This window comes from Herpailurus yagouaroundi, unplaced genomic scaffold, assembly GCF_014898765.1.
Source record: "Herpailurus yagouaroundi ecotype Mexico unplaced genomic scaffold, PumYag 182, whole genome shotgun sequence".
In the NCBI taxonomy this organism is placed as follows: Eukaryota; Metazoa; Chordata; class Mammalia; order Carnivora; family Felidae; genus Herpailurus; species Herpailurus yagouaroundi.
The window spans coordinates 25393703-25414540 of NW_024412413.1; the positions used below are offsets into that span (position 1 = coordinate 25393703).

General features: G+C 39.3%; 1 protein-coding gene across 3 annotated transcripts in view; it reads left to right on the plus strand.

Moving 5' to 3' along the window:
• Window positions 1-20838, plus strand: part of USP44 (ubiquitin specific peptidase 44) — a 54714-nt gene that overhangs the window by 10832 nt on the left and 23044 nt on the right. The window contains exon 2 of one of the 3 annotated variants that reach the window (XM_040491175.1): window positions 7949-8097. The exons of 1 other annotated variant lie outside the window; for it this stretch is intronic. The gene's annotated coding sequence lies outside the window, so the exon portion shown is untranslated. Of the gene's footprint in view, window positions 1-7948; window positions 8098-12772; window positions 12883-20838 lie in introns of those variants that run through there. One more of the 3 variants, XM_040491174.1, reaches the window with a different exon arrangement.

Below are 20838 nucleotides of genomic sequence, written 5' to 3' on the forward strand. Positions count from 1 at the left end.
TATATACATTTAATGTGTTTGTAAGACATACTCCGTCTTTATTATTTTTCAGATCTGTCAGTTAAAAAACAAAAGTAGTGGTGTAATATACTCAAGAGGTTTAATATTATGTTAATCAAAGCTGACAACTGTGAAAACCATTTATTTTTGTATGTGAACCACTAATTTCAGATGAAATCTAAAATACTCAAGTCCCAATTGTTAACACTGAAATGCCAACAAAAACCTTAAGGAAATCTTTTGTAGCTAGATTATACTGTTACGCATTTATTTGAGAAACTAAAACATGTATGTAACTAATGTATCTAAATCCTACTGTATCACTGCAAATGCTCCAATAAAATCTACTTGGTCAAAATTTGAGCAAATTATACTACATAGCTTAATTTAAAATCTATGTTGTCATTCATCAAATTCTGATAACTATACCCTGCAATTTAGTGTATGTGGTTAGAGCATTGCCTAGACTCAACAAGTCCAAAGTTGCATTCCCATTCCTACTGGAGCCAATTGACTTGAAAAGGAGAAAAATATCAGTAACCTAGCACAGCTTGCTTTCTATCCACTTTCTCTGATTTTGGTGAAAACTGAGTTCAAAGGACACTTGATAAAATTGTGGATGAATAGCCTGTGTAAAAAAACTACCTGAAATGCCACCTTCACAAACAAAGTACAGTACTCCCTCAAACTATAAATAAATGGAAGAAAACAAACTTTCCTTCTCTAAATATAGGGAACAGAGCATGTCGTGATCCAGTTTAGGTCTGCCTCTCCACTGCTAAATCTAACACCTCCAGAGAAGATCCTAGTCTGATGTGTGAATATAAATAAATTGATTAAATCCTGAGCATGTTTCCTCCTCAACTGTAAAATGAGGATAATAATACTAACCTCCTTAGGACAATTGTGAGAATTACAGTAAGCAGTGACTATAAGCTAACTATTAAGTGAAAGCAGCAATAATAGTAGCAGCAGCAGCAGCAGCAGCAGCCATAGTTATCATTCTGTCCTGATACATAGGGGATCCTGTACAGGTCTAAGAATAAAATCTAAGAGTGTATTTTAAGAAGGAAAAGGTGATCAACTTTAGCATATTTTTGGTAAAGGAAGATCAATGGTTTTTGAATTTGACCAGGAAGAAATTGCTGGGGAGCTTGTTTTAAAAGAATACTTTCAGGGACACCTAACTGGGTGGATCAGCCAGTTAAGCATTCGACTTCAGCTCAGGTCATGATCTCAAGGTTCCTGAGTTTAAGCCCCGCATTGGGCTCTTGGCTGTTAGCACAGAGCCCACTTTAGATCTCTGTCCCCCTCTTTCACTGCCCCCCTCTGCTCGTGTTCTGTCTCTCAAAAATAGACATTTAAAAATAAGTAAATGAAAGAATATTTTCAAAGCAGTAAGGTGAGAAGCCTGATTGTAGGTGGCTAATGAAAAGAAAATGGAGATGGCAGGTATAAACCAGGTATTTTCAACATCCACCAATCACTATCATAGAGTCATGATGATTTTTTTTAAATCAGAGAAGGACTTATATTTCTAGGCTTTTTATTATAATTCTCATTTACAGAGAGTTTTAGGATTCAGAAAAATAATTACTAAGATTGTCCTGTTGCCATTGTTCTAACTCACAAAATGTTCTATTAGTGGTTGACAATGTAGAAAACTATTGAGGTTATTTGGTAAAGAGTACATTGATGATGAATTTAAAACTGATAGGTAAAGTGGGCAGGGGGAGGCAAACCATAGCTCTAAGTAGACAGGAGACTGAAGAAAAATGAATTTTTATTGATTGTAATGAAACATGGTTTCAAGGCAACTATTCTCGGGGTTTTGTAACTCATTAGCATGCCGGAGTCTCATTCATTATTGGAATTAACCAGACAAATCACTCCACCAGCTAAGAACGGCCATGCACCACCACCCACAGAATCAAGAAAGAGATATCAATCTGTCAATCCTGTCCATGCCTTTGGTTTCCCGTGTTGAGTCAAATTAAGCAGTAGGTTCCACTCCTGGTGGCAACCTTCTGCCAATTCCTTTAAGTTTCAGCTTTGCAACCATACTCTCCCCCTGCCCCTCCCCTACTCCCATGCCCAACCAGAATCCAAAGACTTCGGTTTCCCAGAAGCTGCACCAGTGCATCACCAGTGGGCATCATTTATGTTCGGAACTATGGCAACTATCTCTGTGCCTTTGAGATCTACTGATATAAGCCTCTCATTGATGATGTAAGGGAGAAGAGAAATTAAGGGGTTGAGACAGGAAGCTATACATCAAGCGATTTCTTTCAAGATGTGGAAAACTGGATGTTTAAAAGCAGAGGCTTAGGAGCCAGTGAAAAGGAAGAGAACAAAGAAATGTTAGAAGAAACAGAAAAACTTAGCAACAAAGTACCTCACATGTTAGGATAGGATAAGATTCAATAATAATAATAGCACCTCACATTTATTGGGAACTATCATCATTTAAAAATTTTGTTATATCTTTGTGTTATGCATAGTAGCAGCTAGTAGAAATACCACAATTCTGATTTTTACTGGTGTCAATAAAAAATCTGCAAATTATATAGAAAGATCATTTATCTTAAGTTTTGGACTTAAGTTTTACTTTGAATTCATGTAGTACTTCATAGTTTACAAAAGCATTTACATAATCCTCAAAACGACATGAATCTGCTGAATCAGTTTTGTAATTCCCATTTTCAGAGAGAATCTCAAGCAGATTCCATGCCCTGCGCAAAGTCAAAAGTGGGGCTTGGTCCCCCAACCAGGAGATCATGACCCGAGCTGAAATCAAGAGATGGAGGCTTAACCAACTGAGCCACCCAGGCTTTTTTTTGTTTCTCTTAAGCTCACAGTTGATTATGAAGAAAGAATTCTTACATTTTCGGTAGATATTTAAAGGGTTGGACTTCCTAACTAGCATTCATCTTAAAATAAAATTGTGGGTTTTTTTTTTAATGTTTACTTATTTATTTTGAGAGAGAGTGAGCGCAAGCAGGTGAGGAGTAGAGAGAGGGAGAGAAAGAGAAAATCCCAAGCAGGATCTGCACTGCCAGTGCAGACCCTGATGCAGGGCTTCAACTCATGAGCCATGAGATCATGACCTGAGCTGAAATCAAGAGTTGGACACTTATGCAACTGAGCCACCTAGGTGCCCCTTAAGATAAAACATTTTATGTTCATTCAGATTTCCTCTATTTCCCCAAAGACCCACTGAGTGCCTGATGCTGTTCCACTCCTAATCAGGCCTCTCCAAGGCAACACAATATCTATGTGTGTTTCCCATTTTCTCTGTCATCCCCCAAATTTAAAAACCTATTTCCCATTATCTTCACAACACTGTTCATTTATCTAATTCACTAATTTGCAATAAGACACTAAAACTATTAGGAGCTTGGGGTGCCTGGCTGGCTCAAGAATCAGGGAACATGTGACTCTTGATCGTGAAATCATGGGTTCAGGCCCCATGTTGGGCGTGGAGCTTTCTTGGGGAAAAACAACAACAACAAACTAATAGGAACTTAACAAATTATCCCCCTCTCCCCCAGATTTGCATTTTAACCTGGGGTCTTAAATTGTTTTAATAATATGGGCATTTCTGACCCTCATAATGGAGCCAAGGTAATTTGGTTTTTCCTGGCATCCCATCACACCAACACAACAAAGGCATACTTTATAGTACTTTTTGTACAAATAATGTACATCACATGTACATCAATATTAAACAAAAAGGGAGAAAACTATTCATAATGAGACTAGTCAAAATTATAATCCTCTTGCCCAGTGTGATTGACTAATAATAATGTTAAAACTAGATTTTGTCTTAATTCAATAAAATGTTATAAGCATAAGCAAATAAGTTAAATGTTTAAGTCATTCTTTAATATTATCATTGGTGTTTATGAAAAGAAGAAGTAACTTCATAAGTATTCAATAGTGAATTTATACAAATTTCCTTCTGTGATCAATCCCAAGTCATTTTAGAATTTTCATGCAAATAGATGAAAGAAAACTTCATTGTTGCTAAAAAGACTTCTTTATGCCACCTTTTGTTTTCAGATTGACTCATCTTTCATTATTTTTCTATAGGCCAGGAATCATGTGTTCAGTTTAAAAATTAAGAAACCTCTACCAAGCATCCATTCTGCTTAGTTTTGTAAATATTAGTTTAAAGACCAAAGATAAAATGAAATAGATGGAGGCTATCTGCCTTACATACAACCTCCTTTCCTTTTAAGAATTTCCTGTGGAAATGCGGTTTTCTAGAACTTCATCTCTGGTTAACCGAGCAAGGAGAAGCTTACAGACACAAACAGATGGCTAAACCAATGACTGTCACCAAGAGGGCCCTATGGCCTGAAAGGAAGTCACCTTAAGACAACAGAGAAAAGCAGGGTGATCATCCTAGCTCTTGCACATGAAGAATTATTAGCTTTTTTTTTAAGCTTTATTTTTAAGGAATCTCTACATCCAACATGGGTCTCAAACTTACAACCCTGAGATCAAGAGTCACGTGCTCTATCTATGGAGTCAGCCAGGCACCCCAGAATCGTTAGCTCTTTTTACTGTATGCATATATACTGAATCTACAGTATGAGGTTTCCTTTATATGATGCAGTACCTTACTACATTAATTGCTGCTTTATACTCAGCTTTCTGTTTTTTTGCAACACTAAAGGATTTCAGTTTCCAAAGGGTTTGTGAAGATATAAATAATTATACAAACAATTATGATTAACCACTTTTCTTAATTGTTTTTTTTTAAATGAGTTTAGGGGTGCCTGGGTGGCTCAGTCCGTTAAGCACCTGACTCTTGATTTCAGCTCAGGTCATGATTTCATGGTTCATGGGTTCAAGCCCACATCAGGCTCTGCACTGACACTGGGGAGCCTGCTTGGGATTCTCTGTCTTCCTCTCTTTCTGCCCCTCCCCTGCTGGCTCTCTCTCTCTTAAAAATAAACACTTTTTTAAAATTAAAAAAAAAAATACGGGTTTAAAAATATGTACAGAGGCGCCTGGGTGGCTCAGTCGGTTAAGCACAGGATTTTTGGTTTAGGTCATGATCTCATGGTTTGTGAGTTCAAGCCCCACATCAGGCTGTCTGTTATCAGTGCAGAGCCCACTTTAGATGCTCTGTCTCTCTCTCTCTCTCTGTCCCTCCCCCCTCTCAAAATTAAATAAACATTTTAATTAATTAAAAATATGTACAGTATAAAATAAATTTAGATACCCCAATCATCTTCCCTCACGAAAGATTATTTTCCCTCATGAGGGATGCCTGGCTGGCTCATGTGGAAGAGCATGTGACTCCTGATCTCAGGGTCATGAGTTCAAGCCCCGCATTGGGTATAGAGATTACTTAAATAAAACTTAAAAAAAAAAAAAAAAGATTACTTTCCCTCATGAAAGATACTTTTAGTATCTTTTTGGCATGGTTTACTAAAGCTTTAGAAGTTAGAATTTCCAGTTCTGACCCTTTTCCTTTCTCTCTCTGCTTCTCCAGATCCTTTCCCTGCTTGCTATGAGAAAAGGAGGCTAAAACTTTGTTCTACATGTTTCTCATAATATCATAACTAATTTTAACCTTTATGGTATTTATCCTCCAATTAGCTATTACTTTAGTAAAAAGTAAACCTCAGGTTAAAGGGTTATAAATTTGAACAAATCTCAGTTCCTGACCTCAAGGAACTTTACAGGGCAGTAATGATCCTGAGAGAAATAATGATAAGTACATTTACTTTTCTCTTTATACTTTAGGAAGGGTTTAAACATGCAAAAGTTCATTTGATGTTTAAAACATCCTTGTAAGGAAGATAGGGCAGATACTATTTCCCTAACTTTACAGAGGAGATAAAAGTAAAACATGCAACACATTTAAAGAACTAAAAATATTTAGATAAACTGTCATACATTGTGATTATAACTAGATAAACATGTTATAACATTATACACACACATACATCCTTAACTTATCCTTAGAAAGGCATCCAAGCTTAAGAAAATATCTCATTTGTTTTCCACAATGCTTAAAATCTCATCTTTTAAATTTATTTATTCATTCATTCATTCATTCATTCATTCAGATTTTATTTTTAAGTAATCTCTACACCCAATGTGGGGCTCAAATCACAACTCCGAGATCAAGAGTCTCTCACTCCACTGACTTGAGCCAGCATGGACCCCTATGGGGGTCCTCATGGACCTCATTTTATAATCCCATACTCAGTGTCTATAGGAGGTTCCATTATAAATAGTCAGAAATGCAAAAAACATTACTAAACACTAGAATTTACTACATGATAACTGGGCTCCTTAGAAAATGGAAGTTTGAAGTAAAGAGTCCTAGAATAACATGGGAAACGATTTATTGGGAAAAAAGAAAAAAAAGCCTTGATAAACTGATATAAAGCCCTGGGCACAAGCAGCCTGTGGATTCCTGAAAAAACTGAGTAGGATGGAGGTGGAGAAGATATTAAAAGGAGAGACAAAATGATTAGCTTTACAATTTTGCTGCTGTTAATGACAAAACCCCAGGCTCCTTTTCAATTTCCAGTAGGCATATGTTGTACTTTTCAAGGTATAAGCTTCCCTCACAGGCCACTAAATAAACACTTACCAGCCCTTTAAAATTAAACCAGTTTGGGGGTCTTCTACTTCTTAACTTGCATTTGCCTCCCTTACCTGCCACCACCCTCATTCTTTGTTTCTTAGAATTAAAAAAGCCTAGGGGCATCTGGTTGGCTCAGTTGGTAGAGCATGTGACTCTCAATCTCAAGGTAGTGAGTTCAAGCCCCACAATGGGCATGGAGCCTACTCAGAAAAAGAAACTAAAAAAAAGAAAGAATTTAAAAGAGCTAATTCTAAAGCCATTTCTTTCTGCTCATGTTGCACTCTCTATATTCACCTACTAAGACCATATGTTGTCATCTGCTGTTCTAATATTTCTCTCAACTCTTTTCTTACATATTTGCCTCAAATTTAAGGTTTTTGGGTGACTCTATTTTTAAAAAATCAACAGCAGGGTGTTGTTACACCTTAATCAAACTTTAGGTCTGAGTCTTTTAGTATTTTCTTTACCTACTTTCTCCATTCAATCCTTTATTTCTTCCTAACATTGAAATGAAGGTCATGGACATGTCAGTGCCTAGCATAGTGCCAGGCACATAGGTGTTCAAAAAATATTTGTCAAATGAATCTTTCATAGCTTTAAAATTATTGATAGGAACATTTAGTCTGTAAAACTGAAAATTCTTGGAAGCAGTTTTCTCAAAGTTAACAAAACCCTAAACTCTTCTTTAATAGACAATTAGGATTCCCAAGATATTTCTCATTTTAATAAAAGACTGGAATAGAAAATTCTAAAAATCAACACAAAGATTAAAAAGCAGCCCTAAGATTAACAAAATTTTGTGTTTTGTCTTCCTTTAATTCATTCGGACTCTGAGGATCCAAGAAACAACCAGTTAGTGTTGTATCTACTTCAGAAGTTGGATCTGGCCTCAGAGTGGAGGTATCAAAGTCATTAAAATTTTATCTTGTTAGGAAACTGTACTTACCTTAGAAAAAAAAGCAAATTGACGTTTCTCCCAATATAGGGACTGTGGAAACAAGGGAAACCACTACACATCATTTCCACAATGCCCTATTATGCGAGAGAACATCTAATTTTGTTAATTCATTAAGCATTTTAAGAGTATTTTTGGCCATCACTATACTAAGGAGCTGTAGAGAGACACACAGCAGAGCCAGTGCACATTCCTTCTCCCCAAAGAGGTTACAATGCAAAGAGAGAACCAGGCGCGGAACTCAGAACAAAAGCTGTGACTGCATAATAATGTATTGGGGGTTGGGGGATGGGGATCTGAAAGCCTAGTTACTAGGAAAGCAATTTCCAGGAGGTAAGAGCTTAGGCCAGCTCTGAAAGAGGTTGATTGTAATTTTGCAGGAGTGAAAGTTGGAGGGGCTTCTACTTAGGAGATAAACATCTGCGCAGATTTAAAGGTGGGAAGTGCCTGAAGTGTGCAAGACTGTAAAGAGACTGACCTCCTAGCAGTCAAAGGCCGATAAGGGGAAAGACTGATTTTGAGGATGTAGGTAAGTTTGGGGAAGCCTGTTGATGATGTGTGAAGGGAAGAAGACATTTTTTTCTTTGTTATAGTAAAAAGCTTAGATTTCATGACATGGGTGTAAAACAAAGAGGAAAATTACGTGAGAAAAATTATTAAGACAGCTATGTAAAAATGAGGTTCTGGTTCTGGAGCTCTAGAAACAAGTTAGACATGGCATAATTTAGGCCTACATGTTAAGACTCAGAATAAGGAAATTTTCAAAGTTGAGTAAATAGTAATAACAATAAATATATATAAGGTTATGCTACAATCGATCGCTTTAATTATTAACACAATTAATGACAATCTCCAGATAATTTCTTATCTCTAGCTCATTCCTTCCCATCCAGCACCTCTCTCTAGCTTACATCTTTGTATTCAAGACCTTTTATTGAGGACATCTATTCAGTACCCTCCTCCTATGACTTACTCAACTTGTCTTTGCTTTGTCTTCTTCCCATAAATGAAAAAATATCATCTTAGTCTTTAAAAGACCCAGCCTAAATACCATTTCCTTGAAGTCATTTATGACCTCAGGAAATTATCTGAACTTCTATCTTCTAGTCACTTTGGCCACATGCAGCTTATTTTCTGAACAATTTTTTTTAATGTTTTATTTATTCTTGAGAGAAAGAGAGATAGAGCATGAGCGAGGGAGTGGCACAGCGAGAGAGGGACACAGAATCCAAAGCAGACTCTAGGCTCTGAGCTCTCAGCACAGAGCCCAACATGGGGCTCACGAGCCATGAGATCATGATCTGAGCCGAAGTTGGACGCTCAACCCGCTGAGCCACCCAGGCGCCCCTGAACAATTTTTGAATACTGATGATCTTCATTCTATTTAACCCTTTAAAACCGTTTTTTAAAAATCATGGGGCACCCAGGCAGCTCAGTCGATTAAGTGTCGGACTTCGGCTCACGTTATGATCTCACAGTTCATGAGTTCGAGCCCCACATCGGGCTCTCTGCTGTTGGTGCAGAGCCCACTTCAGATCCTCTATCCCCCTCTTTCCATGCCCCTCTCTCACTCATCTGCACGAATGTACCCACGCACTCTCAAAAAAAAAAAATAAATAAACATTAGGGGCTCCTGGGTGGCGCAGTCCGCTAAGCGTCCAACTTCAGCCAGGTCACGATCTCGCGGTCCGTGAGTTCGAGCCCTGCGTCGGGCTCTGGGCTGATGGCTCAGAGCCTGGAGCCTGTTTCCGATTCTGTGTCTCCCTCTCTCTCTGCCCCTCCCCCGTTCATGCTCTGTCTCTCTCTGTCCCAAAAATAAATAAACGTTGAAAAAAAATAAAAAAAAAAAATAAACATTAAAAAAAATAAGTATGATCATTGCAGAACACATAGAAAATAAAAATTACTTGTGGAGTGCCTGGTTGGCTCAGTCAGTGGAGCGACTCCTGATCTCAAGGTTGTAAATTCAAGCCCCATGTTGGGTGGAGAGATTACTTTAAAAAATAAAATCTTTTAAAAACGGCACTTGTAATCCTGCCACCATTACTAAAATGTTGATGTATTCCAAGTGTCCAATGTGAATAGTATATACATTCGTTTTTAAATACAATGTATACATTTTTGCATCCTGCATTTAGTTTTTGCTTTTACATTGTTATTTTACAGAACCTTGGCATCCAAACCATTCTACTCAGAATCTGAAGACCCCAGCTACTGCTTCTTTTTACCTCAGCTGTTAATCCTTATATCCTCTTTCTTTATGCCTCTTGCTTCCAGGTGTCCACTGTTTGCCTTCTCAATGTGCCTTTAATTAATTAATTAATTAATTAATTAATTTTTATTTCAATGTGCCTTTAAATCAATATTCAACCCATCTCAACCCCTTTTACCTCAGTGTTTGAGAAGAGGTTTTATCTATCTATCTACTTATGATTTTGTTTTTAAGTAATCCCTATTCCCAATGTGAGGCTTGAACTCACAAGCCCTGAGATCAACAGCAGCATGCTCCACTGACTGAGCCAGTCAGGTCCCCAGGGGTGGGCAGGGAGAGCTTTTAAAGAGCTTCCTACAGATTGATTGGTCTTGGGTCTGGTGTTCATCTCAGACTAATAAACTCTGGAAAAGAGGGAGAAGGGGTCATACAGTCCAGTAAGATAATTTATGAAGAAGGACCCTCTTTGAAGAATGGGAATGGGAGACACAGTTGACTTGACCTATAAATCCTTCATTTAATATTTGTAGAAAAGAAGATTTTAAAAAATTTTTATGTTTTATTTTATATTTGAGAGAGAGAGACAGAGACAGCGAGCAGGGGAGGTGCATGCAGAGAGAGAGACAGAATCTGAGGTATGCTCCAGACTCTGAGCGGTTAGCACAGAGCGCAAGGCAGGACTCGAACTCACGAGCAGTGAGATCTTGACCTGAGCCAAAGTCGGACGCTTAACCGACTGAGCCATCCAGGTGCCCTGAAAATAAGATTTTTTAAAAGTAATCTCTATGCTGAACTTGGGATTCAAACTCATGACCCTGAGATCAAGTCACATGCTCTACCAACTGAGCCAGCCAGGCACCCCCTGAAAACAGAATTTTTAAAATAATTAAGTTTATTTATTTATTTTGAAAGAGGGAATGCATGAGCAGGGGAGGGGAGAGGGAGAGGGAGAGGGAGAGAGAGAGAATCCCAAGCAGTCTCTGCACTGTAAGCATAGAGCAGACACAGGGCTCGAACTCACAAATTGCAAGATCATGACCTGGGCCAAAATGAAGAGTCGGTCACTTAAGTGACTGAATTACCTAGACACCCCTGAAAATAAGATTTTTGATGACTATATAATATTCTGTCCTATGACTATATCAGATATACTTATCCTTTCCCATGGTACTGAACAGTTAGGTTGTTTCTGGTCTTCACTATTCTAAATAACACTGAGCAGAAGTAAAAAATTGTTTGCATTCCTAAAAGCAAAATTACTAGATCAGTGGCGGCAGATTCTTAATATTTGCCAAAGACCTTCTAGGTGGGTTTTTTGACCTTAAAAAAGGAGAGCAAGGTTTTTGAACTTAGTTATATTTTGCTTTCTAGGAAATGCAGGAAAAACTATATTGTATGCCAAAAATACTTAAATGAAATACTTCCTCTTAAGAGATACTCTCATGTAATGGATTTTAGAAATTAAGGTGATGGGAAAGATTACAAGACAGTGGTTTATGTGTTTCGAACTGGAGGACTGCACTGGGGACAGAATTGAATTCTATATGCACTTGTATTAGAAAAAAAAGAATGAAAGGAGTATTAAACTATGAAAATTCATCCCTTATCATTTATATGTGCAAAACTACATTTTACGCAATTGAATCTTCAACTGGTACTTTTTATAATGTGAATTGATTAGACTGTTGCCATTTGTTATCTACATAAGAATTCCTGAGGTTAATATGCCGATGTTAAAATTAGCCATTTCCCTTCAAACTTTTGTTTAGATAATATGCTATGAATGCCTTTGTGCGCTCTTTTTTCCCCCATTCATACCATGGAAAGATATTCCCTGAAGTGGAGTTGTTCATATGCACAATTTTATACCTTCCCTTATATATTGCAAGATCATGTACTCCACGGACACGTTATTAACTCTGCATGTTTGTCTTGCTGCTTCTACCTCTCCTTAAAAAGATAGGTCTTTTCATTTTATTTTTTTTTTAATTTTTTTTTCAACATTTTTTATTTATTTTTGGGACAGAGAGAGACAGAGCACGAACAGGGGAGGGGCAGAGAGAGAGGGAGACACAGAATCGGAAACAGGCTCCAGGCTCTGAGCCATCAGCCCAGAGCCCGACGCGGGGCTCGAACTCACGGACTGCGAGATCGTGACCTGGCTGAACCGACTGCGCCACCCAGGCGCCCCAGGTCTTTTCATTTTAAATATTCCCCACAGGGTAGCGGAGGTAGAAACGGCACACAGCTGAGCACAGAGTACAAGCTCAAGAAATATTAACGGCTTAATTTTCATGTACCTGTGGGTTTGACCTTCTCTTCTCTAGATCTTTCTCTCTCAGCTCTTCTTTTCGGTATCTATTTCATTACCTTAAATTGGCAATTTCAGGTAAATCGACAGCTTCAGGTTAATTTTGGACACAGGAGTCTCTTCGTGTCCCTCAAATTTATGTCTCAGTAAGTGTCCCATTCTGGAACCTTTCTTGCCCGACTGCTGTCTGAGGAAGCTGAATTCAAAGCAGTCACGATCCCCTTGAGGTCACACCTAGGTTGCCTCCTCAGAAAGGAAGCGTTTTCTCAACGAATGTCTACGCCAGTCAATTTGCGCTGATTTTGAAGACAACGGAATGGGCGCGCCTTCCTGCCAATTTGACGCTGTGTGAGTCGCAGAAATTCAGTGGAGGGGTTCGGAAGCCCGCGGAATCTTTTGCATCTCACAGAATTGTAGTAAACACTGGCTGCACCCTCCCGTGCCCGGGAGATGAGGACAGGTGCGAAGCCCGCCTGGGGAGGAAACGGCTACTATCCACTCAGAGCCACATGCCGCGCTGAGCAAAGCCCATCCCTGGACCACGACCGGAATCCGGGCTGCCGCTCGCCTCTCAGGGCGTCCCCGGCAGCGGCAGCCGAGCGGGTGGCATTAGCCAAGCGGAGCGGCACCCCCGGCACGCCAAAGGCCCGGGGGGCGGGGCGGCACGGCGTCACCTGTGACGTAGCCGCTCGACCGGGCCGCCGCCGCCGCCGCCGCCGCCGCCGCCGCCGCCGAACCGGGGGCTGGGGGCCCGGGGGTGAGCGCAAAGATGGCCGCTTCGGCTCGGGCTGGTGAGTGTGCGTGACGGACGCGCGCGGCTGCAGCGGTTGGCGGAATGAGGCTCTCTACCGGAGCGGAGGTCCGACCAGAGCCTTCGGGGCCTGGGGGCACCTGGCGGTGTTTTCCCGCCTCGCAGGGCGCGGGGAGGTCCTGAGGGAGGGAGAGGGGGGCTGCGGACGGACTGAGGGGAGCGGGCCGAGGGGCGCGCGGAGAAGGCAGTGGCAGTGGCGGCGGGTCCGGCGAATTTAGAATTGGCGCCTCTGGGAAGTTTCGGTGGGTCGTGCGATGCCCTGGCCGGCGTCCTGGTGGCTGGCCACCTCAGGAGTGCCCAGAGATGCTGCGAGCAGCCGCGCGTCCCGTGTGGCCAGGGTCACCGCGTAGCCACCCTGAGCGGGGCTGGAGGGGCATGAGTTGGGAGGAGAAGAGGCGGAATAGGAAGACTTTGGGGGGTGCGGAGGGGGAGATGTGCTCTGACCCGCGTTGGGGAGCGCTATGTAGATGTGATCATGAATAGGGATGCGCGCTGGGCGCTCTGCAGAGCTGGTATTGTCGAAATAAAACCGCATCCTAACCCCTGGCTCTGATTGCTGCCAGGTGATGCTCGAAATCCCCTGGGAGGCTTTGGAAGGGCATTTTCTAGCCGTCCGTTTATGAGGAATGGCTTGCTTTCCTTCCATCGATCGGGTCCCAGCGTTGCCAGCACCTGCTGCCACTTAGAGACACTTAGGATTTTTGAATACCAGCTTCCGCTGGCCTTCGGGGAAGGAATGCTAATGGGCTAAACTCATTTGGGGGCGTTAAGAAACGTGTTAGCATGAGAAGAAAAAAATGTTCAAGTTTAAGAGGTGGTAGGAGACCCTCGTACGCCCACTCCCAATAAAAAAGAAAGTGAAACGTAGTGGTTGTTTCAACTGCAAGTTTGAGCTGTTGTACATTCTGCATGTAACCGGATAATTTCTTGCAGTTTTAATTTTGGAAGTAGACAATTTAGCAAGTCTTAGGAGAGTCGCTTTGTCCTTAAGCCCTCCTGATTTCCCCCACTTTTAAACTCTAATGGTCCTATCTTGCAAGTAACGGGATTGTGAAATTAGCATGGAAATAGGACCTTCAGACCCTGCACTTGAATTCCTTATTATCTGTGAAGTAGCCTGTGCGGGGCGGTGGGGGGGAGGGGGGGGAGTAGGGGGTGGTAACATAGGGCCTGGAATTCCATTTTGAGTTGTCTTTAAAATCAGTATTCAGTGTAAACAATGAAAAAAAAATAGCTGTTCACTGTGATCAAATTCAGAAAGCCAAACATGAGTTAAGCACGTGTTTATAGAATATTTCATCATCTCAGTGAGATTCAATATTCAGTTGTCTTGAAAGAGAGGAAAACTTTGTATTCTTGGAGCCCTAATCTTTTTATCCTTAATTTACCATCTCGGGATTTGAAAGAGATTTTTATTTTATTTAATTTCCAACCCCTACCCCCACACAGATTTGAAAGAGATTTTAAACATTTTGTCTTGTTTACCTTTTCTCCACCCTGCTCCGATTTCTCTAGCTTTTTGTATACTAGCCGTTCATTTTGCAAAGGATGGCAGATTTTTCATTCTAGGAATTTTCATGTAGTCTATCTATATTGAAATTTAGAGATAATCTAATATTGAACAAAGTTGAGCGCATACAGTGTAGAAAGTTGAAATGTTTTGGCTGTTTTCATTGTACATTCACCTTGTTTTTCTTCCAGAATATTAATTATTCCAGACTTTTTAGCTTAAAAACATTTAAGTGATAAGTGAATCTGTGTTGAGTATACTATAGAATGATACACTTTTTGGAATATTTAAATTGGAAAATCTGTTGAAGATTTGGGTTAAATATTTGAAATATATTGTTTCTACCTGTCTTTACCCTCCCCCCATCTTTTCACAGATTTTTCTTTCTGTACTACAGAAATTTATCATATATACCCTCTACCAAAATTTTCCTCTACATGCTTAAATCTTACTGAGTATTATAGCATTGGTGGTACGTAAGAGGATTTTCTGCTCATTGGGTTGTTTGAGGGCAGAGTCTGATTGTATTTTGTTTGTATCCCCAGCACCTGACTATCTGCTTATCATGAGGGAAAATCCCTGTAAGTGTCGACTTGTGGTTTTGAATGGTGCAGAGATATAGAGAAAGGCAACGTCTTGGCTTCTTATAGGCAGAAAAAGGGTGCTTTGAAGTGTTTCTCCTTCCTGTAATGTTAGGCAGAACAAACATGGTTGCCGGATTCTAATGGAGTTGTCTGGTTGAGGGAGACTAGACAGAGACTGGGTTAGGAGACTAATCAAGGTAGGAAATGTGTGCCCATCATTTTCTGGATTCAGTAATGGACAGTTTTGCCATTAGGCCTAATCGAAATAGAAAGTGACAGGTCACTAAAATATAGGAGGATTCTATAATACTGGCTTTCTGGCAAAAATTAAGATTATTGAAGTACATTGGTTTTTCACAGCGCTTTCAGAGACCATAAAACTTTACTTTCAGTGGAGTTTTACATACCATGGGAAAAGCTTATTTATAGTCCAAGAATATATTTGTTAGGCCAAATTATAGATGTGTTAGAATGATAGAGTCTAAGCATTTTACACAAAGTATTTGAACTCAATTTTCTAGACCCATAATAGAATGCTTAATTTTTTTTTTTTTTTTTTTTTTTGAGAGGTGGGGTGGGGAAATGGGCAGAGGGAGAAAGTGAGATAATCTTAAGCAGGCTCCATGCTCAGCACAGAGCCTGACATGGGGCTCAGTCCTGCGACTCTGGGATCATGCCCTGAGCCAAAATCAAGAGTTGGGTGCTCAACTGAGCCACCCAGGTGCCCCACTCAATCTTTTTGTGAACATTTCTCCCATTGTTATGAAGTTAGCTGCAGTATGTTGATATATAAGTATGGTGATGTGACACTAATGATAAATATTTTGGAACAAAATTGCCCATGAATGAAATACCTGTAAGTAGTGATGGGTAAGGAAATCAAATAAACCTGGTGGCAGAACTTAATTTCCAGTTCTTTTTCTTAGAACATCAACTAGATTCAATCTCTGTGCTTCTGGGGAGGCAATGTTAGAGATGTGAAGAAGGCCCAGGGAAAAAGAGTATCCTTTTTTGTTTAATGAAGAGTTTCAAGCGAGATCAGGGTAATTATAGATTCTAGATTTCTAGAGGAAGGAAGAATAACTAGGGCCTTTCTAGGGATAAAGGAAAGGAAATACATCATGATTGACAAGAGGTGCCAAAGCACTTAAGAGGCATGATAGCATACCTAAAAGGGAGTAGGGAGAGTTTGAGAGGCCATTTTGTTAATTCATTCAATCATTTGTTCATTCAAATTTTTGAACCCCTTTGTACCAGGCACTATACTTGACCCTTGGCATTTTGCAAACATCTCCTAAGAGCACAGGTTACTATGGTAGTTCCATGGAAATTTGGAACCTGCTTATAAGGAGTGGGGTAGGATTTGCCCTAATTACTATGCATAAAGGTTATTTTCATTCTTATCCAAATGAACGCAAAGATTGGTGTGGTTAGTAATTCCTAAGGCCAACTTCCTATTGAAATTGCCATTTCCTCCTATCTTTTATTATGGAAAATAACAAATCTTCCTACTTTTAATAGCTTTTAGAGGATCTGTTTAGGTTATTTGGTACTGTTAAAAGAAAATTAAATTTTGTTATAAAAATTATCTTTATTAAAATAAAGGTTCAGCTTATGTTGAATCTTTAATATCTATCCCTCTAGGAATTCTCAAATGAGACAAAGATGATTACTGTGATGCAATTTTATTTAAATATTCTTTATGCCCAGTGTTATGTATGTATATAAGTATTTATATAAAATGTGCACACCCATTGCCTTTGAAACAGTAGTAAATACCCCAGTTACAAAAATTTTTCATTTACAATATGGTCATTTGTATATAAAAACATTTTAATAAAAGATATGTGAAAAGTGGCTGGTCATAGATGAGAATAGAAAAGTATGTATTGTGCCACAATTTGAAGGCAATTTGAAGGCACTTACAGGCCATGGTAAAGAGTTTAGACTGATCTTGTGGTCTTTCAAAACTTTTAAACAAATTTTCAATGATTGCAAAGCTGTTCTATGAGACACACTAGAAATGATGTAAAATGCAAATGTTTTATGACTCTGAAAAGGGAGAAGCTTTTTTTGAGGGGGAGGGGGAAGAGCGCAAGTGGGGGAGAGGCAGAGAGAGGGGGACAGAGGATCCTAAGTGAGCTCACACTGACAGACTGACAGCCGCAAGCCCAATGTGGGGCTTGAATTCACGAACCTGCAAGATCGTGACCTCGGCTGAAATCGGAGGCTCAACTGACTGAGCCACCCAGGTGCCCTAGGAGAAGTTTAATAGAGCATAATGATCCTATTTTAGTGTCTGTTCAGATTTTTAAATATAGATTTTCTTTTAGGAGTGTATATTAGCCAGTTCCCTCGTTCTGTGTCACTTTTTTTTTAAGCTTTTTTTTTTTTAAGTTTATTTATTTTTGAGAGAGAGACCAAGTGCAAGTGGGGGGAAGAGCAAAGAGAGAGAGGGAGATACAGAATCTGAAGCAGGGTCCAGGCTCTGAGCTGTCCGCACAGAGCCCAATGCAGGACTCAAACTCATGAACTGCAAGATCATGACCTGAGCTAAAGTCAGACACTTAACCAACTGAGCCACCCAGGAGCTCCCTGTGTCACTTTTTAAAATAGTAATTTAGTTTGGCTATTTTTGTGTGTTTATTTTTCATGGTAACTTCCTGTTTTTTCATGAAAACATTTTTTAAAGCAAAGAATATGGAAACTGTGCTGCTAATTGCACTGGTGAGAAGATCAAGATTACTTTTATGTGAATGATCTTTAGTACCTGTCCTCCTCTAGGAACTTCCAAAGTTTATACTGTCATTGTACCTTTCCATATTTTCTTTCTAAGTGTTTTAAGATAAAATAGGTGGAATGGGGTGGTCAGCTGAAAAGACCATTTTGTTGAAGGTAACGAATTTATAGAGGAATGTTAATTTTTGAAGTAAAAAAATTAGCTATCCTTCTAAGTTTTCAGTGATTTTTGTAGTTCTTAGTAATATTTGTATTTGGAGCACAAATATTTATTTAAAGGGTCACTGCATATCATACCAAAATTTAACCTTTTTGTTTAACTTTTTTGTTTATTTTTAATTTTTTTAAAGATTTTATTTGTAAGTAATCTCTACACCCAACATGGGGCTCAAATTTAGAACCCCAAGATGAAAAGTCACATGCTCTACCGACTGAGCCAGCCAGGTGCCCCTGTTTATTTTTTTATTTTTATTCTTTTAAGGATTTTATTTTCAAGTAATCTCTATACCCAATGTGGGGCTTGAATTCACAATCCTGAGATCAAGAGTTGCATGCTCTACTGACTGAGCCTGCTAGGTGCCTCTGGTTGTTGTGGTTTGTTTGTTTGTTTGTTTGTTTGTTTTTAAGTTTTTATTTTGAGAGAGAGAGCATGAGGAGGGGAGGGAGAGAAAGAGAGAGGAAGGAAGGACGGAAGGAAGGAAGGAAGGAAAGGAAGGAAGAAAGAAAAGAAGGGAAGGAAGGAAGGAAGGAAGAGAGGGAGGAAGGAAGGGAGGGAGGAAGGAAGGAAGAAAGAGAGAGAGAAAGAAAGAAAGAAAGAAAAGAAAGGAAAGAAAGAAAAGGAAAGGAAGGAGAACCCTAAGCAGGCTCCTCACTGCCAGTGCAGAGTCCAATGTGGTGCTCAAACTCACAAAACTGTGAGGTCATAACCTGAGCCAAAACAGAGTCAGACACTTAACCAACTGAGCCACCCAGGCACCCCACCTAGTTTTTTTGTGTGTTTGTTTTGTTTTGTTTTTTAATAAATTCTACTCCCAACATGGGTCTCCAGCTCACGGAATTGAGATCAGGAGTCACATGCTGTATCAAGAGTTGCTTGACGTACCAGCTGAGCCAGCCAGGCACCTAAAATAATTAGGGTTAGGGAAGTATATCTCAGTTTACTTTTGTATAAAGTCTGTTTGGGGTGTCTGAAAGCACATAGAATGGTACTAGACACGTGGTAGGCTGTGGTTAAGGATGGAGAAATAGGATAATGATATCACAAAATATCAGGAAACTGTTCCTTAACTGACCTTGAGGGAAAAATAGCCACTTGGTTGAGGGTGGGGGGGCAGTTTGGGTCACTAGTAATCAGTGACCTCCTATTCTTTCTTTTTGTCTAAGTATAATTGGCTTCCTATTCTTAACCACTTATTCAAATGTCATAAAGAGAACTGAAGCAAGACCTGCATTCAGTACTAGTTGTTTGTGCCAAGAATTTGGTAGCCTAAAACAACATGGCTATCAAACCTATAGGATTTTTTTTTTTTTTAATTAAGGTGGCTTTTTTTTTTTTTTTTTTTTAACTAAGACGCTAAAAAAATGTTTGACATATAGTCCCTCCCTGGCCATAGGGAACCTATCCAACAGTTCAATGGCAGTAAGGATGTATATACAAACAAAGGATTCACATTTGGCACAACCCAAGTCCTTTAGGAAGTTAGAGATTTTTTTAAATTTGCTAATTTATTAATTGATTTTAATCTCTATACCCAACATGGGGCTCAAACTCATGACCCTGAGATCATGAGTCACATGATCTACCAACTGAGCCAGCCTGGTGCCCCAGAAATCCTCTGTTTTATTGAACTATGGGGAACAGAGGATTCTAATAGTTAAAGGCTCAAAGGAAACTTGGAAGATTAGTTTGGCAGGATAGTACTGTGGAGGAGAATGAGAGTCTGGAGGATGGGAAACCAGTTTGGAGGTTACTGCTGTACCTCAGGAATGATACAGTAAAGTCCATAATAAGAATGATAGCTCTGCAAATGAAAAGGAATAAAGACTTGGGGAGTGATAACCTTTTATACATAGGTGATAAGAATGTTTGAGTAGAAAGGATGGGAGGGAGGAGTAAAACCAAAGACAAAACAAAACAAAATAGCCTGGGTACTTAAATAATACTACTCTATCTTTAATAAGAGAATATTAGGGGGGTCTGGGTGGCTCAGTTGGTTGGGCGGCCAACTTCAGTTCAGGTCATGGTCTTGGAGTTCATGAGTTTGAGCCCCTCATTGGGTTTACTGCACAGAACCCCCTTTGGATCTTCTGTCCCCTTCTGTTTCTGCTCCTCCCCTGCTCACGTACGCTCCCTCAAAAATAAAACATTTAAAAATATTTTTAAAATACGAGAATATTGGAAGAGAAACTAACTCTGTGACAGCAAGATGTACAGGTAAGCTGAGTTTGCAGTGTGCCTGAGACTGGTTCAGAAAAGTTCTGGTGGTCAGCTACCTACATCTGTTATTGAACTTCTGCCAATAGGATGAGCCATTGAAATAGATGTCAGAAGGGTATTACTACATGCTGAAAGCCTGAATTGTATGTTGCAAAGGGCTATCATTTGAGTAAATGAAAATTAATTTCAGAGAGTCTTCACTGGGTGGTAAGTATAAGCAGTTTTGTGCTGTTAAACTGTTACAAGTTAAATAGTTTACCCATGTATTTGATACTTGTGTGTGATGTAAATTTTTAACTAAAAATACCATATTTAATAAGATCTTATGTTTTCTTTCTCTTCTAGTCATTTTAGTTTTCTATTTTATAATTGCTTTTGTTATATGTTAACTCTGTATAAAATAATTAGCTTTCAATAAGTCAAATACAATTATTAAACTGTAGAGATTTGCTATATAATAGCAGTAGCAGGGAATTTTAAAAATAAAAATGTTCATCAGTTATATGCCATGGAAAGTTTAAATAGCTTGAATGGTTTTCTTTGAACCAATTAAAAATTTCATTGTCTTTAATCAGTGAAGAATAACAGAGCTTTCAGAATATTATAAATCCATCTGTCTTTTCAAATAAAGGTAGCATACTTGGTTAAAAAAACATTTCATAGGGG